Source organism: Vulpes lagopus, chromosome 5 (genome assembly GCF_018345385.1).
Source record: "Vulpes lagopus strain Blue_001 chromosome 5, ASM1834538v1, whole genome shotgun sequence".
Lineage (NCBI taxonomy): Eukaryota > Metazoa > Chordata > Mammalia > Carnivora > Canidae > Vulpes > Vulpes lagopus.
The window spans coordinates 100,356,625-100,373,430 of NC_054828.1; the positions used below are offsets into that span (position 1 = coordinate 100,356,625).

A 16,806-nucleotide genomic window follows, 5' to 3' on the forward strand; every position below is an offset into this window, starting at 1 on the left:
TACTATGTTGGTCCTTCTGGTACCTAGGGGGCTCTTTAGATCCCCTAACTTTGTGCAACTGTGTCTCCTTCTTTGGTTTAGCTTATCATGCCTTTCTTCCTGTACTGTGGTTTTAAACATCCTAGATCTACTTTTAAGGCTGTATCTCTCCTCACCCACCACCCAGCGAGAGTGATGGATTCAGATTGACTAGACCAGGCAAGAGTAATCAGAAAACATTCAACTGAAAGAGAAATTCTGACCCTTGCCCGGATCCTGTCCCTCCACTGGCTCCTGAGGCCTTTTGCCTAATTCTGGTGGGTAATTTAGGGAGGGAAGTATATGGGGAGGTAAAGGAAATTCCTGAGCAAGAATGAGGTAGGTGGAGCTTGTTCATTCCTTTTTGGCTTTGTTTCCCCCCTACCCCCCAGTATCTCAAGGGCCTACTGTGTCCCCTGGGGGACCTCTAGAAGGTAGAGAAATCAAAGATTGGTATTCTGCTTGACAGATGAAACATCTAGGGCTTCTGTTCAGGAGCCTCTGCTCAGCCTACCATGTTCTGTTGTATTTTTGTTGGAAGGAGTGTTGGCAAGGCTCTGGTATACACTGGGCTGTCTGGCCATAGAATATTATAAACACACCTTGCCTGAAAATAGTGCTGCATGGAGGGGATGGCTAATATCCTGATCAGAATGAAGACAACAACTGCCTTCTGGGATCTTAAAAGTCCTTCTAGCACCATTCACACACTAGTCTATAATTCATAAATAGACATGGTCGCCATTTCTAGGACCTGTTGCTCTAGTGTAGTGGTCAAGAGTGTGCACTCTTGTCAGATAGGGCTTGGTTTGAATCTTAGTCCCTTCACTTACTAGCTCTGTAACCTTAGCTAGCTTCTTTAAGTCTCAGTTTTGACTTCTGTAAAATGGGCATGTGATAGTTTCATTCTCAGAGTTGATATGAAAATTATACAAAATAATAAATGTAACAGTATATATAACATAGAGTGCCTGGTACATAGTGAGCAATTTAAAAAAAAAGATTTTACTAAAAAAAAAATAAAGGTTTTACTCACTTATTTGAAAGAGAGGGTGCATGAGCAGGAGGAAAGGGAGAGGTTAGACTCTCCATTGAGTAGGGAGCCTGACTCTTGGGCTCAACCCCAGGACCCTGGGTCATGACTTGAGCCAAAGGCAGACGCTTAACTAAGTGAGCCACCCAGGTGCCTTACAGAGAGAGCTTAAAGTGTTTTTAGTTTTATTATCTTGGCCCCTAGGACCTTCCAGCAATTGAAGCTTCCATTTTTGGAGCTTATTACGCCTGTTACACATCTTACCTGATGGAGGTTGTCTCTTTCTGCCCACTTCCCTTGCATGTTGGGCATGTGATGACCCTTACATCAATCCATCAATCTCCCTCCTGGATATTCTGTCTCTGGGACCTTGAACCTTCCTCTCTGAAACCCCCACTCCATGCTCCTCCTAGCCTGTGAATCAGTCTCCAAGTCCTGTCAGCTTGTCATTGTGGAGTGTCCTCTCAGGGCTGAGGCACGGTCCAGCTGGGAGGTCGCCCTCCCTATCACTGATGATTTTGTTGTGAACCTTCCTGAGGCACTGAGGAGAAATGTAAGAAGTTAAGACAAGTTGTTGTTTGTCATCCTTCTCACTCCTCCCCACCCCCACCTCCATTAATGGAATTTAACTCACTCCCTGAAACACAGAATCAAGTCAAAACCCTTTTTGTCTACAGACAGAGTAGACCTTATACTTGGCTGGGGAGCTGTGCTGAAGAAACTGCCCAGGAGGCCAGACGGGATGTTGGTGGTGGGTCGGATCCCTTGGTTCATGAGAGGAGGTGAGATGGAAAGGAAGGGACAGGCAAGTGTGAGTGTGGCCTGAGGCTCCATGGTGGTCCCAGGCTGTGTCCACAGTCCCTCTGGGCTAGAAGCTTCCTCAATTTATACAGGACAGCCTGGCAAAGCCATGCCCCAAGAACAGCTAGTCTTTTTCCTTTGGAAACTGGCACACTGGTTTCCATAGCAACAGGACTCCCCCACTTTGTCCTCTCTGAGCCCAATCTCAGAAGCTTTTTGGCATGGATATCAAGGCTCAGGATGAGAGGATGAATCATCTGCATACTTTATCCAAAGGGAACTGGGCTTTCTAAGCCCAAAGCTCTCATGTGATGTAAATAGTGAAGCTGAAGGCTAGGATGTCAGGGTGTTAGGGAGGTTGGCTACGTTTGGAAAGCAGGATTGCTGAGTCAGTTGATGGAGGCAGATTTTGATGAGTGTTGTGAATTACTGGTTTGGCATGGAACATGAAATGGCTTTGTACCAAATCATTGGTGAGGAGAAAAGGGCTGGCATGGGTTTAGGAAGAGTGACGGTGTCTGTGAGCTCATTCTCAGAGACCTGGAGAGCTTGCATAGTCTTCCAAAAGCGTCCTGAGGAGGGAGAAACTCAGAAGCTATCCCATAAAGGGGGAGGAGGGTCATTTTTTTTTTTGTCTCAATGCCCTGTGGATAAAGCCTATTTCTCAGTTAGGACCACAGAAATTAGGGGTCTGAGGGGCACCAAAGTGGCTCAGTCAGTTAAGTGTCTGCCTTTGGCTCAGGTCATGATCCCGGAGTCCTTTGATGGAACCCAGAGTGGAGTTGGGCTCCCTGCTTAGCAAGGGGTCTGCTTCTCCCTCTACCTCTGCCTCTACCCCTGCTACTTTTCTCTCTCACTCACTTGTACTCCCAAATAAATAAATAAATAAATACAATCTTAAAGAAATGAAGGGTCTGAGAATGGGGAGGCGATCTTCAGGTGTGTGTGTGTGGGGGGGATATGACATATCTCCAATTGGAGTGAGGAAAATTTTCCTTTCTGATTATTCCAGAAGAGGACAAAGCTGACTGGATTGTGGATAAGAGCTGCCCTTGTATGGAGGTAGGATGTAGAAGGAAGAGACTGTGCTCGGGAGTTCTACAAGCTGATTAGTTACTGGATAAGCTGAAATTTACTTTGGGAAGCTGATCATTGATGTGGGTCTTGTTTTTACCTGAGTTATTTCTCTGTCTTTAAGCATTTATAACAAATAAAGAGAGAAGGATAAACAGATCTCTGCAGTTTTTATAATGGAAAATCCTGTTAATCTCTTTGTGATTTGAGCAGGTGGATGAGATTCCTGATTTCCATAATTATCTGTGCCTGGAGATTTATACAGAATAAAGGTCACTGGGGTAGGCTTGAAACATGGTGCCTATGAGTAGAGATTGTACTCCAGGGGCCATGGAAAGAACTTCTGACAGCTGGAGACAGCCTTCTGAGTGGGTGGGTGGGGACATAATCCCTTTTATCCTGGCTTTGGTTTGCTTAATTACCTCTTTAGCAGGGCTGTTCATAGCTGCAACAGGTGTCAGGCTCTGTAAGGCAGACGCTGAGAGCTGGGCAATATCTTTGGTCATTCCTGACCTGTAGGGCTGAACTTTCAATACCATGAGGTCTTATTCACCATTGCAGTCCCTTGTCCTGGGGATGAGAGAGAAAGTATTGTGTTCATTTCTGGCAAAAGTCCAGGAACGAGTCAGGAAGGGCAGCCTCTCCTTCTAAATCCAAAAAAGAAGCTAAGTGGAAGAATTGGGGTGGCAGGACGGGCACAGGGGATGGAGACCAAGGGGATTTGTCACTACTTTGGAAAATTGTCCTAGACTTTTGCAAGTCACAGGAAGTTAGCAGAGGAAAAACAGCTGGATACTTTTCATCACCTTGGCCTGCATATTATCTTGAGATAATGTGTGCTACACTATACTTTGAGAGAGTGTAGAAATATGGGAAGTGTATGATAGTGGGAGTCAGGACTGTGGGGTTTTAGACTTCCCCTGGCCAGTGGTGGAAGCCTGGAGAGGTTGCTTCGGCTCTTGGGGTTCTCTCCAGTTGTCTCCTCTGCTTGTGGGGGTAGGGAATGTGGGTGGACAGGGAGGAGGTGGTCTCTGTTCTATGACTCACCGGCCCGCAGCATGACCATGTCTTACATACACAGCCAAAGATGTTGATTGCTCTCAGCAGGGCTACGCTCTCCCCTCCCCTGCCTCCCCAGCGGGTTATCATGCTGACTCGACTAACACAACCCCCATCTGGACGCAGTCCAAACGCCAGATGTGCCCCCGATTAGCGTCGGTCTGGGGGATGTTTCCATGACTGAAAGGTCAGTGTCAGCTGGAAGTGCCCAGTGTGGGTGTCTGCCCCCCACCCATGTCAGCTGGGAGGGCTGAAACTTCCATTATCTCACTGGCCAAGGAACTAAGCTGGGGCAGCTTGGGGCCGGGAGGCAGCCACGTTCAGGAGGGCCTGGTTTTACTTGCTTTCCTTCTTTGCTCTCCGCTGGACAGAGTGTGATTTTCCACTTGGAAGAGACTCCAGGGGTGTGCAAAGAAGGAAGTCCTGCTGGTGTGTAACTGAAAACACTTTGTTCTCTTTTAGATCTGCAATGTGCTCGTGTCTCTTCTGATTTTCTCATGGCGGCCGTCACCTCCACTATGGAAAGAAAAATGAATGGTAATGTTGTGATGGGCTGGGCTGCCATGTTTTACCCTATTTACAGGTCATTTTAAGTATTGCTTCTACACTTCAGACGGGCTTTCATGTTTAATTTCATTCGTGTAGGGCTATGCTGGGCTTTCCTCTAGGTAGCAATGAAAATTAAACACAATTGAGTTTGATGTGTACCTTATTGATTCCAGACCCATTTCAGTAGACTGTGACACTTCGGCGACCTGCAAATTCTACACATTAGAGTTCATATTTTACACAAACGCCGGAGCCCCAAGTCGTGGACTCGCATCTCTCTCAGCAGCATCCAACTCCCAGCAGAAGACACAGACCCTGTCAGAGGATGAAAGCTCCTAATGAAGATGCATTACAGATGGTATTTATGGTCATCCCCCTAGGAAAACAAAAGTGATTCATGAATAATTTCGTGGAAGTCACACCAAAAAGGGAGTAATAATTTTCTCAAGTCCACATTGTCCTTTGGTTCTCCGAGGGCCACTTCTATTCCCACAAGTCACCACAGCTTCACTTCAAAAGGATGAGGCAGGACAGGGGAGAGGCTGTGTGTTAACCTGGCTTGAGAGCTACCACGCACTGAAAACCACTCAGCACCTGTGATTGATGGCGACCGGTCACAGCAGAGTTTCTCTTCTTCGTGTGTTACTAGAAGGCTGAGAAGCATGCTCTTCAGTGGCCCGGGGTTCCTCCGGCAGAGGCATCGTTCTAGAAGACCCCCTGAGCAAAGGGAACAGTTGTGACCGAGCAAGGCGGGTGGGCGGGTTCTGACCAGTCATTGGCTTCAAGGTACTGTGTCAATCACTTCTCTTTTGCAACAGAGCTGGGAATTGGAGGCTTTATTCAGGCCGAAGTGGGAGAAAGGGAATTTTTACTAGAGGGCATGGCCTTCTGAGGCAAGGGAAGAAAGGATCTTCTGCCAGCTGGGGCAGGGACGAGAGGTGAGTCAGAACAGCCTGTGGAGAATGGTATTCCCCTCTGGGGGGTCACGGGACTACTTGTAAAATGACGTCTCCACGTTGGGCCGCATCCAAGGTTCCCAGCCTTGGCTGTACATCAGAATCACCTGGGAGGCTTTTACAATCCCAGTGTCCAGGTCCCACCTCACAGCAATTACCTCAGAATCTCGGGGGCAGGGACCCAAGCTGAGGTAGTTGTTATGGTGCCCCAGATGACTCCAAGGTACATCCAGGCTTGAGGATCATCAATCTAGGGCTTTGCTGATCAAAGTCTGGCCTGGGGACCAGCAGCGTTGGTGTCACCTGGGACTTGTTAGACATGCAGAAATCTCAGGTCACACCCTAGACCTACTGAGTCAGCATCTGCATTTTAGCAAGGTCCCTGGGAGATCTGAAGTGTATTAAAGTATGTGGAGCTGTGGTTCTCAAACTTTGCTACATATTAAAATCACCTAGGGAGCTTTTAAAACTCCCAGTGCCCAGGCCGCCCCTTATACCAATTAAGTCAGAATTTCTGAGGGTGGGATGCAAGCATCAGTAGTTTTTTTTATTGGTTCTCAGGTGGTTCTGATGTTCATGGGTCCTCAACCCTGGCTACATATTAGAATCACCTGGGGAGCTTATAAATATCCAGATACTTGAGCCCTATTTTAAGAAATTCTGATTTAATTGGTCTGGGAGAGGCTGCAAAAAGCTTCCTAGGTGATTCTAATATGCAGCCAACAAGAGCCTCTGTTCCAGAATGTTCTGCTGGCTTCACTGAAGGGCCAGCCAGGTTGAAAATCATACCACAAGTCAATGGATCCAAGAACTGTTGAAGGAAAAGAATGACCAGACCATGTCTAGACTTATCTGATCTCAGGACTTTGATATTTGATCTTATGTGTGACAACTACTATACTTTTTTTTTTTTTATGAATTCAAATATTTGTATGCTCCTTTACTTTTCTAAGAAAACTTGTTTTGAAAAATTCAACTTCAATTCAGCCAAATTAAGGGGCAAAAGCATTGGTCTACATCTGGGCCACAGGAACTAGGAGCAGCTGAGGAATCAGGTGGGATGGTTGCAAGAGAGGTCAAGATGGAGAATTTGGGACAGCTGGGGCCCAGCTGAAGTGTGAAGAAATACCCTTGGGGACAAGAAAGCGGAGAGCCGATTGTAATTTCTTGTCCCTTTTGCCCTATGGCACCCCCTCTCCGTTTCCAACATGACTGTGGAGTCGGGTAGCTCTAGATTAGGGTTGCCAGATTTAGCAAATAAAAACAGGGCACCCAGCAAAACTTGAATTTCAGATAAACAATAAATTATTTTTGAATATAAGTATGTCTCATGCAAAATTTGAAATATTATACTAGAAAATGCTTTGTTGTGTACTGAAATTCAGTTTTGATTGGGTATTGTGTATTTTATCTGACAATCCTACTTGATTGATAACCCTGAATTCTTGATATTAGAGAATCTGCCCTTGGCAATGGCAGGTTTTCCCTCTACGCCTGAAAGGGTTCTTGCCACCTGAGGTGAGGTCCATGTGTGTTTGTCTGAACCCTATCCCCAGGAGGTCCACCCTCCTGGGTTCTGCAGGGCTTGCTCAACACCCCAAGGCTAGCACTGGCAAGAATGTATGGGGATGACCCGGTTCTTGGACTTCACTTTTCTAGGCTGCTTCCCTGCAGTTTTTGGTGTTGAGATGGTTCCTAGGAGATCTCAGGTCCTCACTTGCCTAAGTCAGTCTATGTATGGCTGAAGAGAAAGGTTGTTGAAAGGCATTTTGGACTGGAGATGACAGTGTCGAGCGAAGGTGGACAAATGCAGGGCAAAGGCAGCATGTTTCACAATCCAGCTACAGCTTGTGCTGGAGCTGCCTGCCCACGTCTGAGCCCAGTGTGGCTGGCTTTCAGCAGAGGCTGCTCCACGGAAACATATTCAGAGTCAAGAGTCCAGTTTTCTGTTCCATTCAGCTCTGAAACAGCTCATTCCCTGCTGCCTTTGGAGCATGTGGGAGCTTGAGGGGGGGGGGAGGATCGGGGGGGGGGGCGGGACGTGGACTAGAGAGTGGGAAAGAGCCAGCTGCCAGTGAGATGCACGCATGGAAGAGATGTGCAGGATGAGCCATAGAGATGGGGGAAGGGAAGGAGGAGAGAGGGAGAGTGAGGGGGAGGAGGAGAGAGGGAGAGAAAAGGGAGGGAGAGGGAGAGAAATGGAAGAGGGAGAGAGATGGGGAGAGGGAGTGATGAAGAAGAGAGATGGGGAGAGGGAAGGGGAGAGGGAGTGAGATGGGAAAAGGGAGGGGGAGGAGCTAGAGAGGAGAGAGAGGGAGGGATGGAAGGATAGAACTGGTTAGGTAGCTGGGGCTGTCCAGCAAGATGCAGGATGATCTGGAAGGGCATCCTCTGCTCATTCCTCGACTGTCCCACTACAGACCTAAGCTGGTGCTGGTCTCTTCGCTGAAGCCAGGACTCTCCCATCAGCTAGCCTCAGGAAGGGGGCCCTGGAGGGCTCCTGTGGGTTGGGGAACAGGCTGGGCTAATTCTGAGGCCGTGGCTCATTTTCTCTGGGTGCTCCAGAAGGTGAGTGCCCCTTTGTGAGGCTCACATGCTGGCAAGACCCTGCAGACTGCGTTGGGGCTGGAGAGCTGGCATGCGCCCTAGGAGGAATGTTCCCATACAATAGCTACTGTTGGAAATCCTCTCCATCTCCCTCCTGACGCCACCTTCTTCCTAGAATAATAAATAACCACAGTATAAATGAAGGTCACAGACTTGGTTTTGTGTTTCTTCTGGGATTCAAGTCATGGGAAATCTGGGCTGTGCTTTGTCTCCTTCCTGATGGGCTACAGTGTGGAGAGCTGGGCTTTCCAGCACATCTCCCCCAGGCACTCTAGATGTGGCACGGGGAAGGCTCTCCAGAGAAACCTCAGGAGCTAGTGGCAAATGAAAATGATAAATGTTTTGTTTTTGCCTCTCTGGCCACTTAGTTGAGCACAGAACAGCCAGAGGCCCTATGGAAGATTGGGAGAGAGCCAAGGGAAGGGAGGGAAAGAGGAGGGAGCTGCTTCAGAAGAGGCCAGGTTTCCTCAGCTTATACTTGCGGGGACCCCTACTTGTATAGGATTGGTCCTAGGTCAGATCTGGCTGAGGGTGGGCATCTGAGCAAGAAGCAGGTTTCCAGATAAACTGTACGGACTGGTGGGTGGAGTTTGGCCTGAGTCTTGCCGGATGTTTGGTGTTTGGCTTATCAAATCTTGGTCAGTGCCTGGCCACTACCTCCAAGCCTGTTTTCTAGGACCAGAGTGAACTTTCCTTGGAGACTGAGAGGCTTGGCCACTGGAGGAAGAGTTGGCCTGCTCCTATGGGCCAGCAGCTCACTCTGAATCTAATTCAGAAACAGCCTGCTGGCAAAGTCCTATGTACTGTAGACCGTTGCACAGTGTGTCACATCCTGGGAACCATGGAAGATGAGCTTGGGTGACCCCTGGGGCCAGGCTCACATTCTTATCTCAGCTGTAGGGGAGAATGGTTTGTTCCGTGGGTTTCCTCTGGGGCTGGCACACGTACCTCATTCAGGGGATGGGCTGGTATGGACCTAGCTGGTCAGATCCCAGCTGGCTCTCATTTATCCATCTTTGACAGACCCAGGCTTGGCCTGAGGGCTCTGACTTTCTGCCTGGTCGAGACATCAATGTGCACAGAGCCGGGACCCTAGAGAGACTCATGGGTGAATGTGAGTGGGATTGTCATATGCATTTCTTCCCCTGGAACTGGGGAGGTCTGAACCTCTGGCTAGTGTGTGATTCAGGGGTCAGGTAGGGAGACTGCTCGGAAGTGTGGGCATGGCCGGATGACTGATAAAGGAGAAAGGGCCCAGCTCCTAGTTAGCCCTTGCTCTTTGTCATCTCCTGGCCCCTCTCCTCTGCCCCTGGCACTTCTCATGTTCTGGGACAAGGTCTAAATTGAGACATTCGAGACCTGCCAACCTTCCAGATCCAGGGAGATCACAGGACTCACTGGCTCTGCATCTCCTCTCAGCTTGGCCCTCGCCCTAATCCCCATTGGTGCCCAATGCCAATATCTTGCTACCCACCGGTGTCTTCTTTTCTCATGCTCATTCTGGGCACTCTTTGGAGCTACCAAGGTAGGTCTGCATGTGTGTACATGTGTGTATGTGCAGTGTCCTGCTTGGACATAGGAGTAATCATTTATTGGCCCTGAGTGATGCACAGATTCCACAATCCTTTCCAACCTTGGACTTAGTGGTTGGAGAAAGTGCCTGAGCACAATTGGTTTAACATCCTTCAGGCCCAGCCTACGATGCCACCCCTTTGGAAGGCTTTCTTCTGGGAACTTGGCCCTGTGTCCCTCCCCTTCTTTGGGCTCCTGGGATCCAGAGAGCATGCCTAGCACAACCCAAGCATGAGTTCTTCTGCCTTGGTCCAGTTTTGAACACTTAACCTGTCACTTCCCAGAGCCCAGGCTTTGGAGTCAGCCAGACCCATGTTCAAATCTGACTCTCTTGCTTATGAGCTGATAACCTTGGGCTAATTTCTTTGTGACTCAGTCTCCTCATCTGAAAAGAGGGGAAAGAAGTCTCTTTCTCAGGATCCTTGTGAGGCTCTGCCACAGGTCCGAGTTTTTGTTCTTTACTCTTCTCCTCACAGTTGTTGGAACAGAGCTGGGCTTGTGGTCGGCACCCAGAAAAGTATTAGTGACTGATTAATGATTATGGAGCCTGCAATTATTGGGATGAAGTCCCTAAACAGGGAAACAACTCTAAGCAAACCCATTAATTAGGGGCCTGTTTGCAGTTCTTTTGTGCTGGCTTGTCATATGTTAGCTCAAGGAGGGCTGGGGACCCCCCACCCCCAGAGGTCATTCTGGGAAAATAATGACCAAGGGGAGGCTCTGGCCTGAGGTGTGCAATTCCCACCTACTTGTGACCTTCACGCCCACTGTCCCCTCCCCCTCAGAGCTGGTGCAATAAACAAGTTACCAGGTGACACACAGCCCTAATAAAAAGGGCCACTGGCTTTAGGGCGGCATTAAGCCGGAGCTAATGGACTTTGCCAGGGAGCGAGGACTCCCTGAGGCGCAGAAGGACTTCTGACCTGGAGTGACCTCTCAGGCCAGGGGAGGCCAGGGCCAGCGGATACTTTTTGAGAAAAAGGAAGATTTTTTTTTTTTTTTTTTGGATAAAGAAGAAATGTCAAAATTGAGTATTACAAAAATTTTGTTATAACTCATCATGTTTACATTTATCTGATGAGCAAGTTTCAACCCCAGATGCACTATAACTGTTATTTCACAACAATTTCAGTAACAAAAATATTAATTGTTGTGTACTGCAAGCATGGCAGGTAGTAAGATAAGCTAAGGGGGTAGAAATTGAAAGTGGCATGATGGACGTCTGTCTGTCCCGGGTCAGCCCCCACCAGACTCCCAGGGGCTGCTCTTGTGGGGCAGATGGGACCCCAGGGCTCTGGCCGATGGTAGGCTCTGTGGTCATCTAAGAGGTGGTGGGGCCCTAGTGACAGAGACTCAGAGATGACCTCATTCCCCTGGGAAGCTAAGGCCCATTTATAAGCCACAGACCCGTAAACAAGAGGCAGGACCAGCTTCCTTCAACGGCCGTGCGGCTTGTAGCCAGTGTGCATTGATGCTGTGCCGGCTCTGACATCCTGCATGCAGTAGTTGCCATATAAATACTCTGAAGTCACCTGCCACAGGCACAGTCAACTTGCTTCCATTCACTTCTTAAGGGGCTGCTGTTTTCCCTATTGGAGGGTAAGAACCACGTAAACAAACTATGTCTGACTTTTCCCTCCTGCGTCCTCAGTGTGTAAGGGCTCCACAGATAATGTTGAGCTACATTGAATCCAAATCTTCTCTGAGAAGTGCCCGGATTCCCACCCAGCCTGAATAGGACCTCTTTTCCTGGGCTTCTTTCTTCCATTTCACACCTAGCATATTACCCTATAATTACATTTGCTTCTTTGCCTTTGCTCTGCGTGGGCTGTGAGCACTCACTCCGTGTCCCAGGTGCCCAGCATGAAAAAGGTGCTGACCGAAATTCTTTGGCAGAACTGAAGGAAGGGTGGTGCGAACAAATTCACAGGGTAGATGGACCGAGACAGCCTCCCCACCAGCTACCCCAGGCCCAGCATGCTTGGAAGCTATGTTTCCTGATGAGTGTTTTCCTGTTTTATGAATCTTTGTCTCTAGAAGCCTGTGTTCCCTTCTGGTATCAGGGCACATCTGGTTGTTGGTGCATGTTGCTTCGTTAGAAACTCTTAAAACAGCATGAAATTGTTAGCACGTTGCTCCTGCCTGCCAAGCTGTTCTTGAGACTCAAGCTTTGGTGGATTTGGTTTTCTGTTTGTTTTCTGTTTTCATGCAGTTTAGAAAATTGGTCTGTGACAACCTTGGGGGAAATAAGCCTGCCTTGAGCTCTGCCAATGAGACGGCCAGTCCGGGAAGAGGCCTGGGGATGACTGGGAATCAGCGTGGAGAGGTTCTGGGAATCCTTGCTTCTGTGTTCTTTCCTTTGGTTTTGGATTGGATGCTCAGGCTGATTTGATATGTGGAGAGAAGGGTGCCCAAAGGAGGTAGGATGGGCCTGGGGCTAGCCCAAAGGAGGTAGGATGGGCCTGGGGCTAGCCTTGTCTCCTATGGGTCCTCCCAGGGAGACTGGTGCAGACTAGTACAGCACATTAGGGTTCTAGAGGACACAGATATGTCTCTTCAAATAGATGCCTGGGGGTGGGAGCTATGAAGGATGATACCTCTTCCTGGTACATTTGATTTCTCTGCTATCTTTGGGTGTGGGAGGCCCCAGAAATCAATTTTTCCCACATGGCTCCAATATGCCATGCCCTTTCCCCATTCTCAGTAGCTCTTGTCTAGGCAGATTTCCTTTCTGGAAGTAATCTCATCTGGGGGAAAGTCTGGGCAGATCTCTTTTCACCTTGGGTGGCAGTTGTTATTATTGCTGGGCATTTGGACCCAGCCAGCAGGGCTCCTGATGGCCAGTCAAGGTGTGGGCAAGCAGGAAGGGGGAGCTAGTACCCCCAGGCAGGAGCTGGTTTGACTCCTGACAGTGGAGATGGGACTTGGAAATTGTTCTTTGGTAAATGCCAGTAGCAGCATGCATGCCTGCTCCGCCACCTACCCCAAACACTGTGTCATCCATGTCTTTGGTGTTCTTTGCCTCATCTTTCACTGTTATTTAAGAATCTTTCCTTTCGTTCATTTACACAAGAGTGTGGCCTTCATTTCAGCCTCTAATCTCTCCTCAGAGAATGGTTCTAGGCTGTGCTGCTGCATTCTGAATCTTTGTGAGCAAGTCAAGATTTCTACTCTGGCCCCAGCATCTTGAACAAATTTCAGCACATTCTGGAGGACCCCGGGAATGAGCATACTGCCTCCTTATCACCCTGGGACTCAGAGGCCTTCCTGCCCATTGTACTCGGCTATTGACTGAATATTTGTGCTCCCCTCCCCGCACTGCCCCACAAAGCATCCCAACTGTGATGGTATTAGGAGTGAAGCCTTTGGGAGGGGAGGCAATTAGGTCAAGAAGATGGCAATCTATGAATCAAGAAGTGAGCTCTCACCAGACATTGAATCTACTGAAGCCTTGATATTGGAATTCTAGCCTTCAGAGTTGCAAGAAATAAATGTTTGTTTTTAAAGCACATAGTACTGACCACGTGGCTTGGATATAATGCCTTGCACAAGCTATATAAGCCATAAGTGACATAGTGACAAAGAGGCATTTAAATCTTTGTCTGTCTGATGTCAAAGCCCTTCCTCATTCCTCTGCATGAGGTGTTCATGAGCTCAGGAAGAGCAGAGGGTAGAGTGTTTTGGTTGTGTGTGGAGTGTTCTGCTCCTAGCCTCGTCAGTCGTTCTGGCCTCACCTCATTCCACAGCTCCAAGCCTGTGGGAAGGCACTTGCTTATGAGCTAAATCAAAGCAAAATTCTCTTGGTCACCACTGTTGGGGATTAGTCAACTATACTAAACTATACCTCTAATCTAAAAAGGTAGAGGGGAAAAATAAAAGGTAGAGGAAGGGAGGGAAGTACCTAAAAGAAACCACTGGAAGAATTTATTAATTTTGAATTCTCAGTGTTTGGTAAGGCATAGAAGCACATGGTGGCATATTTCAACCGAGCCACATCTTGAAGATCTTCCAACATGGCTCCTTTAGCTATAGGAAATCCTTTCTCTTTCTGTCCCTCTTCCTTGTCCTCTCCTCACCTGGAAAGAGTTTGAGGCAAGTGTCTCTGTCGTGACCTAAACCTAGGCTGGGGTCCCTGAAGTAGAATCCATGGATGAGCATCTGGAGCCTGTGAATTTCCAGAAATTGAATAAAAATGTGATTGCATTGTTATATGTGCTTTTTAAAATTTTTTACTGGGGAGTGGGTTCACAGATATAATCAGATTCACAGAGCAGTGACTTCAAATGTTCTAAGAAGCCACGGAGGTGAACATGACACTTTGTGTGAAAAACTTATTTTAGAGCTAAGTACTAAGACAAGGTTTGCTTGCTCTGAAGGAACTGATCTGTTCTCTCTTCCTTTAATAATTTTTCTATACATGATACCATTAGAGCATTTCTAACTTATTCCATTTTTATTTTATTGAAATGATTCCTACCTGGATCAAGTCAGCTTTGTGGACCTATTACAGGAAGAGTGACTTCATTAATCAGTTCTAACAGATCAATCAGTTAATGTTCTTGCCATATGGAATTTTCTCTGGTGTCTATGATATAAAGTGAATGTAGAGTAACAGAGGGAGAAAAGGGACAAAACCTATCTTTACTGAGAGTGAGCTCAAATGTCCTGGGGGAACAAATGGAGTCAAGCAGTAGGCTCAAAATATCCTGTTTCAGTGTCTTTGCCAGGTCCTGGAGTAGGAGGAAGCAAGCCCCTTAGAGAGTGAAAAGAAGTTGCCACCATCCCATGGGCAGTCGTGCCTTTACCAGGAAGGACACAGTCAGTAGGAAAATGCAGACTTCAGTGAGTCTTAAAGACCCCTGTTTACAGTCTCCAATCGCCCTAGTGAGGCCCTAGTATGACATATCATAAAATCATCCTTGTCTGTCGCATCCTGTAGATTTCCCTCCATCATCATGTGACTTAGAATAGTTGCTCTCCCTGCAGTACCAGGGTGGCTCCTGGCTCAAGTGGCAGAGACCCTCAGAGCAATTCCCTAGCTTTAGACACATCCATGCTAGTTAACCTTATGGGTCTCACTAACTTATTTGAATAACTACTGTTATTGGTTTTTAAAAAAGAATTGGTTTGGTACAGTGGAAATAACATGAGATTTGGAATCAGTCAACCCTTGCTCAAATCCAAAAGTGATGCCAGCCATCTTTGCTAAAAGACACAAACACCGTTCTTCCTGACTCCTCACCCAAGGGGAGGACACAACCAAGGATGTTTACTGGTGTATTTTCTCTCACTCTTTTGGATGTTGCAGCTGTGGCAAATGAGCCTGGTAGAAAGGACAAAGGGAAGTCACTGGACTGTTTTGTTCTGATCTGGGTGTTAAGCCTGTCTGTACTGGGCTTATACTTGGTTCAGTCCAGCTCACCAAAGTAAGTGTAGGGCTAGGGTCCCAGACAGAATAAAGTTTTCTTAAACCTAGTATGATTGGTTTTTAGGAAACATCCTTAAAAGATGAGTGATATTTGACCTTTGCTTTTCCCCCTCTATCTCACTAATACAGATGTGATGGCTGGAATGCTAGCAACCACCTTAGAACATAAGGACGTGAGGGACATACTGTAGCATGACAGAGTGATAAGCTGGATGCCGAGGATAGAGGAAATGCCAGATAGCCTTGGATCATCAGGTTCTAGCATTCTTTTAATTCAGAAAGAAATAAACTGTCTTGTTTAAATCATGGCTACATTGGAATTTTCTGTCACGTATAGGACCTAACCCTGACTAATCCAGTGGTTACACGTTTGGTTTTTAAAGTCAGATAACCTGGGTTGAAATTCCACCACATAATTTTATAGGCTTTAATGTGGAAAATATCTTAACCCTTAAAAGCTTCCAGTTTCCTTGACTGTGAAATAGGGGTCGTTATCGTACTTATCTGATAACTGTTATAGGTCTAAGAGTAGTACGTAATGTATATAAAGTACATGATATGTGTTCAACACCTAGTAAATGTTTCTGTTATGTTGTTACTATCATCATCATCATCATCATCATCATCATCATCATCATCATCCTAGGGCATTTGTAACCCTTGGAGGACTTCCCAAGGATCGCCACAGAAGACTATGAGTCATATACTCAGGATTCTAGAGCCTATGTATCTTCATCCATTTCCACAAGAGAAACAACTCCTCCTAATTCTGGGAAGTCACTTACCCTCTATGAAGCTGCCTTTCCACATCTAAAATGGGGCTAGTGATACTTTGTGGACTTGTTGGGAAGGTTAGATGAGCAAATATGAGCAAAGCCTCCAGTGCACACCACAGATATTATTAGGTCCCATCCCTGCCCTATGGATACTTGCTTACACACCTGAGAGGTAAATGTGGGGCCTCCTCACCTCACATCTCCTGCTCTACTCTTAGCTTGGGTAAATTGCAAAGTGAAATGGGCAAGTTGATGACTGTAGGTGGTGAAGAGCCAGTGGCTCATCCTAGACTTATGCAGCCCAATTGTGAAGACTCAGGCCAGCAAGCCAATGGGTGCAGGTAGTAGGAAGTCTCTCAGAGTCAAAAGTAGAGGACAGAAGTCTTGGGGGGCGGGGGGACAAAGGAACATGGGCAAGGTTTAAAAGTAATGTTGGAGGCCTTAGTGAGAGGACATGTCACTGCTTTATTATTATTATTTCCAGATCCAACTCTGCAGTTCATGGGGGAAAGAGGTGTCAGGCAAAATAGTAGTTCTGTGAAGATAATACTCATCTTAAAGAGCTGTTTATGAGGCTATAACTAAATGAGATAATTGATACAAAGGTATATGTGGCATATAGAACAGGCCACCTTTTCTGACCCCATCTTCCATCTACACTCACAAATTCTTGCTCCCTAATGAGTTTGCTGCACCTCACAAGGTCCCTTAACACATCTACAGGTGCCAGAGCTAAACCCAAGACTGGATGGTTTCATGCAGGGTGAGCAGAAGCTATTGTAGAATGTTATATAAAACCAAGTAGATGCGCAAAGACCATGGTGGGAATGGGGCCTTGGAACCCTACAATAGTCCTGCCCTTGAAGCCTCTCCCATCCCTGCAACACCTGGATGCTTCCCAGTGGGTATCATCCTTCTGGCACAGAGCTGGGC

At 47.3% G+C, this 16,806-nt stretch overlaps 2 long non-coding RNA genes across 4 annotated transcripts in view; one reads left to right on the forward strand and one right to left on the reverse strand.

Annotated features, from left to right (window-relative positions):
* Window positions 1–13,878, forward strand: part of LOC121491986 — an 89,053-nt gene extending 75,175 nt beyond the window's left edge. Inside the window, exons 1-3 of one of the 2 annotated variants that reach the window (XR_005988092.1) lie at window positions 4,384–4,522; window positions 4,708–5,472; window positions 12,780–13,878. This is a non-coding gene — a long non-coding RNA (uncharacterized LOC121491986). Of the gene's footprint in view, window positions 1–4,383; window positions 4,523–4,707; window positions 5,473–12,779 lie in introns of those variants that run through there. The other variant, XR_005988091.1, reaches the window with a different exon arrangement.
* On the reverse strand, window positions 1,149–4,828 carry LOC121491988. Of its 2 annotated transcripts, XR_005988094.1 has the most exons (4): window positions 4,694–4,828; window positions 4,326–4,501; window positions 3,349–3,496; window positions 1,149–1,592 (listed from the first exon to the last, which is right to left on the reverse strand). It is a non-coding gene; the product is annotated as an uncharacterized LOC121491988 (long non-coding RNA). The 2 variants fall into 2 exon arrangements; XR_005988093.1 differs by lacking the exon at window positions 1,149–1,592 and having other exon boundaries at window positions 2,871–3,496.
* Window positions 13,879–16,806: the final 2,928 nt, after the last annotated feature.